Genomic DNA, 10707 nt, shown 5'->3' with positions numbered 1-10707 from the left:
GCAATTTTCTCTCTTCCCCTTTTCTTGCTCTCTGTCCCTATAATTGGTTGGCGAGGAAAGTTGCCTGTTGGGGGTCCCTAGCCTGCTGGGGATTGGTTTTCAATTTATCCCCTTTTCTGCTTTCTCTTTAAACACATGATGTGGGAGTCTGCTTCTAACTCCCGAAACCACTCCCTTTTGGAGCTTACTTCTTCCAAAATTTCCGGGCACAATCACTGCATTGCCTGGGACCGGCCTTTAAGACTGTTTGTATTATCCTGCATTGGATGAATTCCCCTCCGATTTCTGGTAGTAAGCTTTGAAAAATCCTTTCAAGACACATTTTTAGGAAAAGAAATACAAGATATGGAAAGGGGAAAATCTTTCTGAACCAATATTTTGTGGGAGGAGACAATCAAAAGAACTTATCTGGAGGACACAACTGGTCCCCGTGATCATGGCGTGCACCATAGATTCCCGACCCACTCTATTTGCATCAATTGATTTGCCCGATGGTTTGACTTGCTGGGGATGATAAAGGAGTGTTCATTTCGTTTCGAATGTGGTAGCTTTGCTGATCTGTCTTGTCGCCTCATAGTGCCCTTCGAGGGGTTTTCACTAATGAGACTCTCTCTTTTCTCTCATCTCCCGGCGCCTTATGGTTCCTGTGAAGGTTTTCACCAATAAGACTCTCTCATTTCATATCCCTCATCTTACATCGCCTCTCGGTGCCTGTGAATGTTTTCACCGATAAGACTCTCTCATTTTATTTCTTTCGAGGATCCGGGGTGTTGTAGATACGACCCTCTCTTCCGGGGATTCTTTTGACTATCAACTCATTCCCAGTCTTACGATCCTCTTCTTTGCTGGGGATCAGTGTATTATTCTCGGCCTTATTCGCCGGATTTGGCATCTCTCGAACATTGATCGGGAGGTCTTTTGGATGTTGATGTTGGTTTTGGTGTGGGATTGAAGAAAGGCTATAAAAATGAAAACAATTTGAAGGGTGATGTGCTACAACATTTGGAATCAAACCTTTGTTGGAACTTAAAACATAACCTCTGCCCCAGTTTTCTTGGTTGGGGAATTTATTTTTTACGCTTATGTTGAGCTATGTGCATTACGCACATTGTGCCTATTATGCACACTATGTACATTATGCATCCTATATTTGCTATGATGCATACTATGACCGAGCCGTGAGGCGCCTACGTATCCTCTTTGAGGAATCAGGTCAAACGTAGTTCCCACGGTTTTGTATTTCTTGTGATTTTATCTCTTTTTTTCTTTTCATTTTCTTTTTCTTTTCTTTTCTTTTTTTTCTCTCTTTTTTTTTATGTCTTTTCCATTAGTGATTCCAAAAGAGGGGTCTGAAAGAATAACTTAAGGCTCAAAAGGGGGAAGCAAGGGTTAAACAGTGTTTGGGTAGAAGAAAGAATTGCCTCCGTCATCTCATTATCCAATGAATGCCAAATACAAACAAATAGACCAAAAATTGCCATAATTAAAGAAATTATGCATAATATCTCTTGACTGCATCTGAATTGATAGCCATGTCGACACATCTACCTTCGACATCTGTCAAACGCAAAGCACCGTTGGACAATACTCTGGTCACGATATAAGGCCCTTGCCAATTTGGGGCGAATTTGCCTTTTGCCTCGACCTGATGTGGGAGGATCTTCTTTAATACCAACTGCCCTACTTCAAACTGCCTGGGGCGCACCTTCTTATTATACGCTTTTGCCATTCTCTTCTGGTACAGCTGACCATGGCACACTGCTGCCAATCTTTTCTCATCTATCAGGCTCAACTGTTCCAATCGAGCTTTGACCCATTCATCGTCATCAATCCCGGCTTCAGCGACAATTCGGAGGGACGGAATTTCGACCTCCGCTGGTATCACGGCCTCAGTTCCATACACCAACAAATAAGGAGTTGTGCCTATGGAAGTCCGGACGGTGGTGCGGTAACCCAACAAGGCAAAGGGTAATTTCTCGTGCCATTGTCTGGACCCTTCCACCATTTTTCGCAGTATCTTCTTGATATTCTTATTGGCTGCTTCGACTGCTCCATTTGCCTTAGGACGATATGGGGTGGAATTGCGGTGTGTAATCTTGAATTGTTGGCATACCTCTCTCATCAAGCTGCTATTAAGATTCACACCGTTATCCGTGATGATCACTTTTGGGATCCCAAATCTGCAGATGATATGGGAGTGAACAAAGTCCACCACTGCCTTCTTGGTTACTGATTTGAAGGTTTTAGCCTCAACCCATTTGGTGAAGTAATCAATGTTCACTAGAATGAACCTATGACCGTTGGATGCTGCTGGCTCGATGGGCCCAATGACATCCATGCCCCATGCTACAAACGGTCAGGGTGCTGACATCGTATGTAACTCTGTTGGCGGAGAATGAATCAAATCTCCATGTATCTGGCACTGATGGCATTTCCTCACGAAAGTGATACAGTCGTGTTCCATGGTTAGCCAATAACACCCCGTTCGAAGGATTTTTCTTGCCAATACATATCCGCTCATGTGTGGCCCACAAACTCCAGCATGTACTTCTGCCATAACCGACGTTGCCTGCCCGGCATCTATGCATCGCAACAATCCCAAATCCGGGGTTCTTTTGTACAATATTCCCCCACTGAGGAAGAAACCATTCGACAAATGCCGGAGGGCTCTTTTTTGGTCTCCAGAGGCATGTTCTGGATATACCCCATCCTGAGGTATTCTTTGATATCATGAAACCAGGGTTCGCCATCTGCTTCTTCTTCTATGGCATTGCAGTAGGCGTGCTGATCACGGACCTGGATGTGTAGAGGATCAACATACATTTTGTCAGGGTGGTTCAGCATTGATGCTAAGGTGGCCAAGGCATCCGCAAATTCGTTGTGAACTCTAGGGATGTGTTTGAACTTTACCGATCGAAATTGCTTGCTCAGATCATGCAAGCATTGTCGGTATGGTATGAGTTTTAGATCTCGTGTTTCCCATTCACCCTGAATTTGATGTACCAAGAGGTCCGAGTCTCCCAAGACCAAGACGTCTTGGACATCCATGTCAGCAGCCAAGCGCAGACCCAGAATGCAAGCCTCATACTCGGCCATATTGTTGGTGCAATAGAAGCGTAGTTGAGCCGTAACAGGATAATGCCGTCCTGTTCCAGAAATGAGTACTGCTCCTATTCCAACCCCTTTCGCGTTTGCAGCTCCATCGAAGAAAAGCTTCCAACCCGGTTCCTCAGGCAATTCCAACTCATTTGTATGCATTACCTCTTCGTCAGGAAAATACATTCTTAAGGGCTCGTATTTTTCATCAACGGGATTCTCTGCCAAATGGTCTGCCAGCGCCTGGGCTTTCATGGCCGTCCTCGTTATGTAGATGATATCAAACTCTGTGAGCAGAATTTGTCACTTTGCCAACCTCCCCGTGGGCATAGGTTTCTGAAAGATATACTTCAATGGGTCCAAGCGGGATATGAGATAAGTAGTATATGAGGACAGGTAGTGCTTCAACTTCTGAGCTACCCAAGTTAAGGCGCAGCATGTTTTCTCGAGTTGAGTGTACTTGACCTCATGTACTGTGAATTTCTTACTAAGATAGTAGATGGCCTGCTCCTTCCTTCCTGTGTCATCATGTTGCCCCAGTACACAACCAAATGAATTTTCCAAGACCATCAGGTAAAGGATTAGGGGCTTCCCGGGCTTAGGCGGGACCAATACGGGTGGATTAGACAGATACCCCTTGATTTGGTTGAAGGCCTCCTGACACTCTGCCGTCCAACCTACCGCAGCATCCTTTCTCAGCAGCCGAAATATGGGCTCACAAGTTGCTGTGAGTTGAGTGATGAACCTGCTGATATAATTGAGTCTACCCAGCAAACTCATTACCTCTGTTTTGTTCCTTGGCGGTGGCAAATCTCGGATGGATTCAATTTTGGATGGGTCTAACTCAATCCCCCGTCGACTGACGATGAATCCTAGCAACTTTCCTGATGGAACCCCGAATGCGCATTTGGCCGGGTTAAGCTTGATATCATACCTCCGGAGTCTTTGAAAAAATCTCCTTAGGTCTGCTACATGGTCCTCCTGACGCCAAGATTTGATGATTACATCATCGACGTACACCTCAATTTCCTTGTGTATCATGTCATGAAACACCGCAGTCATTGCTCGCATGTATGTTGCCCCAGCGTTCTTTAACCCGAACGGCATTACCCTATAGCAGTAGGTTCCCCATGGCGTAATAAACGCTGTCTTCTCAGCATCCTCCTCGTCCATTAGGATCTGATGATAACCTGCATAACAATCCACAAAGGATCCGATCTCGCGCCCAGCGCAATTATCGATCAGGATATGAATGTTGGGTAACGGAAAATTGTCCTTGGGACTTGATTTGTTGAGGTTGCGGTAGTCAACACACACCCTGATTTTTCCATCCTTCTTTGGGACTGGTACCACATTGGCCAACCACTCGGGATATCGAGTGACCCGAATAACCTTCGCTTGTAACTGCTTAATCACTTCTTCCTTGATCTTTACACTCATTTCTGTTTTAAATTTCCTTAGTTTTTGCTTGACCGGAGGGTATGCCGGGTCAGTGGGTAATTTGTGAACCACTAAATTGGTGCTTAATCCAGGCATATCATCATATGACCAGGCAAAAACATCTTTGAATTCCCTGAGAGTTTTGATCAATTCTGCTCTGACATTCGGCTCAATGTGGATGCTAATTTTGGTCTCTTGGACGTTATCAGCGTCTCCTAGATTCACAGCCTCGGTGTCATTTAGGTTAGGCTTGGGTTTCTCTTCAAATTGGCACAGTTCTCTGTTTATTTCTTCGAAGGCTTCACCTTCGTCACATTCAGATTCATCGTCACAAACGACCTTTTGCATCATTGAGTCGGTTTTAGATTGATTTATTAGACTAGGTCGAAGATCCGCTGTGCATGCCATGTCATTAGAACCAGTAAAAAGAGAACTGTTCAGAAAGAAAAAGAACAAAACAAAAATTAAAATGGGACAAAAGAAAAGAACTTTATTAAATTTGCGGGATAAAAGGGTTCACACTTTTACAAAAACGAAAGTAAAATTTGGATTACACCCTTGAATAATCCGATCAAACAAATAAACAAACAAAACATTAATCAAAGCCTACTACCAAGACTCCCCTCGGACAGGAAGAGGAGTAACCGTCCAATTGTTGGTCTTGGCCTCAGGCCCCACAAATTGTATCTCTGCTCTGCTGGAACCTTCTCCAGCTTCCACCATACTGACATCCGCGAATAGCCTCTCAAAACTCTGATTCAGGTCTTCATTTATACCGATCAAAGGTCCTCGAATCTTTGGGACCGGTGACCCCTTGGCGCTTGCTTTGACAAAAGACCTTGAGAGGCGTGGCACTGGTTTAGGCAGAAACCAGACCCTCTTCTTCATTTTTCGCGCTTGCTTCCTGTCTGCTGCGGTTGGTTTGAACCCCAATCCGAAAGTTTCCAGATTTTTAGGAAGGGAGACAGGTTGGACTATCCCTTGAAGCTCGACTCCCAGGCCTTTTCCCGGCACAAATCCATTACCCAGCATTTCTGATACCATCATGACTGTTGCGGCAGCTACCCTAGGGTGCGGGATGATTTCTCCTTCAGAAATTTTGTTGGCCGACCCTGTATCGAGAATCTGGTAGACCCAAGGACCTTTGTCATCAGTGGTCTCTATGAAAGGCACAATGGTTCCGCCCATGGTGCATGTTGTATCCTCGCCGTGTAACACGACCTCTTGTCTTTCCCACTCGAACTTCACCGTCTGATGTAGGGTGGAAGGCACCGCTTTGGCTGCATGAATCCAGGGTCGTCCTAACAGCAGGTTATAAGAAACTGTGGCATCTAACACCTGGAATTCCATGGTAAACAGGACTGGACCAATGGTCAGTTCAAGTACAACATCCCCCACAGTGGCGGTTCCGTTTCCGTCAATCCCCCGGACACAGATGCTATTCTCCCGGATTCTTCCACGGTCAATCTTTAACTGGTCCAGGGTGGATAATGGACAAATATTGGCGCTTGAGCCGTTATCCACCAATACTCGAGTTACCAGTGAGTCTTCACATTTGACAGCTAGGTATAGAGCTTTGTTATGCTCTGTACCTTCCAATGGCAGGTCATCATCTGAGAATGTTACCCTGTTCACCTCGAAGATCTTGCTGGCAATGGTTTCCAGGTGGTTTACAGAAATCTCACTGGGTACATGAGCCTCGTTCAATATCTTCAACAGGGCCCGACGATGTTCCTCAGAATGGAGGAGTAATAACAATAGTGAGATCTGGGCAGGTGTTTTTCTCAGCTGCTCAACCACAGAATAGTCTTGTACTTTCATCTTCCTCAGGAATTCTCCAGCCTCTTCTTCTGACACTGGCTTCTTGGTTGCCACTGGGTTGGTTTTTCTTAACTCCACCGGAGCAAAACATCGACCTGATCGAGTCAGCCCTTGCGCTTCACAACTGACTTCTTCCACCTGTTTTCCTTGGTACGTCACCACTGCCTTTTCATATTTCCAAAGCACAGCCCTGGTATCAATCATCGGCAGTTGGACCACAGGCTTTATGGTTACCCGTTCTCTACATACCCCTTTCAACACGACTGCCGGTGTGGGCAGGATCCCTGGTATTACCAACTTGCTTGGCTCGGGTTTGCTTGCTATGATGGACGGGCTCTTCCCCAATATCACTACCGGCTTGATGCCTTCTCCCTGCGACTGTACACTCGTTCCTCCACTGGTTAAGACTTCTTTCGGGGCGGCTTGGATCATCATCACTATTTGTGAGGGTTTTCTTACTTCTCCTCCCTCACACACCAACTCAATCATGTGAGTTTCGTGGTGCGCTGGCAGTGGGTTTTGGTTGATGTTAGGAGCCTCCGGTGTCTGGACCTCGATCTTATTGGTGTCAATAAGATCCTGTATGGCATGCCTTAACTTCCAGCACTTCTCGGTATCGTGCCCGAGCATCCCTGAACAGTATTCACAACTGATTGATCGATCTACATTCTGAGGTGGGGGATTTAGTTCTCGAGTCTGGACGGGACTAACCAAACCCAATTGCCGTAGCTTGTGGAACAAAGCGGTGTAGGTTTCTCCCAGCTCCATGAAGATTCTTTGCTTCCGCAACCTGTCATTCCTAGCATCTGGATTTCCCCGGAAGCCTGCCCCTGAAGGGTTTCTATATGCCCTGGGTGGAGGGTAGGTGTTTTGGGGTGGTGCATATATGTTCTGGGGAGCCGGTGCGCGCCATTGTGGGCGAACCGGAGGCTGAGTGTATACCTGGGCTTGGTGTACGGAACAATGTGGTTCTCGAGGTGGATAGAAATTTTGTGGTGGGTTGTATGGGTAGTTTGACCTGTGAGGCCTGGGTTGGTTGTAGTGCGGCCTGCCAGCCCTGGACCAACTGCCTGCCTCGATCGTGGCAACCTCTTCTTTCTTTCTTCTCAGCGCACCCCCCGTGCCGCTTTGAATAGCCTAGGTTGTGGCTTTGAGTGCCGAATAGTTCAAGATCTTGTCCGACCTCAAACCTTCTTCTATCATGACCCCTATTTTGACCACCTCGTTGAAAGATTTTCCAACCGTTGTCACCAAGTGACCAAAGTAGGTTGGATCCAATGTCTGCAAAAAATAGTCCACCATCTCTCCCTCTCTCATGGGAGGATCGACTCTAGCTGCTTGTTCTCTCCAGCGGAACCCGAACTCGCGAAAACTTTCCCCGGGTTTCTTCCCAGTTCTCAATAATGTGAGACGGTCAGGGACTATCTCCAGATTGTACTGGAAATGACCTGCAAAAGCCTGTGCTAGATCATCCCACGTGTACCACCTGCTGAAATCCTGCCTGGTATACCATTCCAGTGCAGATCCGCTCAGACTTTGGCTGAAATAAGCTATCAAAAGCTCATCCTTGCCTCCTGCCCCTCTCATTTTGCTACAGAATCCCCGCAAATGTGCCATGGGATCACCGTGCCCTTCATATAAATCAAACTTGGGCATCTTGAACCCAGCCAGGAGTTGGACGTCTGGGAAAGGGCACAGATCTCTGTATGCCACGCTTACTTGATTGCCCAGCCCGTGCAAGTTCCTGAAGGATTGCTCCAGGCTTTTGAACTTTCTCAACACTTCATCCTGTTCAGGGGCCTTAACCGGCTTTTCAACCTCTGCCGGTACTTCCAAATGGGGATTGTAAGCCTGTGGTTCCGGTGCATGGAATGTAGGCTCGGGGGGATAGTATTGGGTATCGTGAGCCTGAAACAATGGCTCACTGGTCGTTCTCTACAAAGGGGCTGATGTAGGTCCCACAAAAATGGGAATATTGGGCGTTGGGAGAGGTTGATGGGGTGGTGGAGCTTGGGAATCATGAGGGCTTCTTTCTTGATGATAGAGGGGATTTGGGCGGCTTGTGGAAGGGCCAGAGTGAGGGTACTCCGGCATGTGTCCCAGTGTTTCAGGACTCTTTTGTGTTTTGGCTAGGGCTAGTTGCATTGCATTCATTTCTAGTCCCATCCTTTCAATCTTTTCCATCGCTTCTTTTAACAACTGGCTCATCGGCCTTTCTTCTTCATTGCTATTCTCCGAAGTAGTCATGCTTGATGCTATCGGTCCTTTGGATCTGGTTTGGTATGAATGTGTTGCCAGAATTCTTTAACAACTAACTGTCTGGTACCAGACAACAACAAACTTTGTTAGTGTTAGAGCTTAACAGATTTGATCATAACACATAGAGGATGCAATGCACCTAGGCGATTAACCGTTTCTACATGCTTTGCTTCAAACAACATGCGTCATCCCGGTTTGCTCATTCGTCTCTTTAAAGTATTTTGCGAAACCCTGCGTTTCATTTTATTTACATTTTCTTTTCTTTATTTATTAAAAGCGGTCGAATCTTATGGGGATTGCCTACGTATCACGTCCCCGCGTGAATCAGACCAGGCGTAGTTCTGCCTTAAAGTAAAGACACATAGAAATTCTTCCGGAGTCACTTAATTTTATTATCAAAATTTGCTATTACACATTGCTTCAAACAAAATAACAACAGTACAGACTTCACGGTTCTTTGACCCTATTTGATTGAAGGAAAAATAGAAAACAACATATGGGAAAACATCAAGCTCAACTACAACAAGACTTGACCAGAGGTTAATTTTCCAACTTAAGGACCCGCGAGGCATCATTCGGCCTCTTCGCGGTTCTAGGTGCGAGATCCCTTTCGAGCTGCTCCAACTCGTGCATGGTCTGTTTGACGTAACCCATCACTGCCGGGAGAACGGTAACGTAGGTCATGTTTTCACACCGCCGGCACCTTCTGACGATGGCATGGGCAATGGCCCTGATCTTGTCTCTGGTTTGTTTCTTTTCTATGAGTAGGTGTCTTATCTGATCACTGCACGTCTTAAATACCTGTGAGTCCTGTATATGCTGATCCTTCAGCTGCCGCACTTCCTCCTTCATTTGGGCCAACAAGTCGTAACAGTGTCTACTTTCCAATTGGAAATCCCTGGCCTGCTTAACTGCTTTAAACTCAAGTGTAGCCATTTCCCTCTTTACTTTGGCAATAGTCTTCTCGTGGTCGCTTTCCAATCGATTCAGGTGTCGACGATGCTTATCTGCTCTCGTATCCCACTGCGTTTTGAGCTCTGCTATGACGCTTTCGGACTTCTCCAAACAATCTTGCCATTCTCTGATCTCGCTTTTTAGCCTTTTTATTAGGTGCTCGTCTGATCGACGCCTTGGCTGTTTATCTGCATCCAACCTTATCTGTTTGATCTGGGCTCTGAGCATTTCATTTTCTTGAATTAACCTGTTCCGCTCTCCCAAATCGGTAGCAATTTGCATGTTGTGCTCGTATTTCATGCCTTCTACTTGTTGCTTTAACCTGCTGATTTCGGCACAATAGCCTCTTTCCTTCGCTAACCAATCCCAATGCCTTTGCGATGACTCGGTGAAATTCCGGATGTGGGGTCTCTTAGCTGGCCTTTCATGTTCAAGTTCCCTCCTGTACCATGCAAGGTAACCTGGTGCCGTTTCTCCTTTGGCTTGATCCCGCACGCAAGTATCTGATTTCAAATATTGACCCTCATTCCAGATTTGGCGAATCTTTGCTTCTGGGAACTGTCCGTTAGGACTTATCTCAATTGCTTGAGTGCTTAGATCTTCCTCATGAGGTACTGTCTGGCATCTTCCGAACTGTCTTAAAACTCGGCAGGGTGCATAAGGTTGAATGCTCTTAAGCCCCATCAGCAAGAAATAAGTTTTAGCCGCCGACATATATAAGATCTCATCAACAGGCAACCATCCCAACGTCCATTGTATTTGGCTGGCAGTAAGAGCTTGAAAGAATGAGGTCCATGCCAGGACTCCTTTGGGCAAAATGATCTCTTTGGTCCTCGTGTAAGATTCTTCTATGCGGGTCTTTTCCGGGGAACCATGGCTCAAAATCCTGGAATGATGGCAGAAGTGCTCGGTTATCCATATCTGTAGGAGCAAGTTACAACCTTCGAAGAAATTTCCCCCAGCCTTACAAGCTGTGAGAGCTCGAAAGATGTCGGATACCACCATAGGCGTGAGAGTACTGTCACTTTGCATGAGTAAAGTGCTGATGACCCCAGATACCTTTAAATCAATGTTTCCATCTTTCCTTGGAAATACCAGAAAGCCCAGGAACATTATCATGAACGCTACCCGTCTGTG

This window comes from Nicotiana tabacum, chromosome 7 (genome assembly GCF_000715075.1).
Source record: "Nicotiana tabacum cultivar K326 chromosome 7, ASM71507v2, whole genome shotgun sequence".
In the NCBI taxonomy this organism is placed as follows: domain Eukaryota; kingdom Viridiplantae; phylum Streptophyta; class Magnoliopsida; order Solanales; family Solanaceae; genus Nicotiana; species Nicotiana tabacum.
This window is presented reverse-complemented; position numbering follows the sequence as displayed.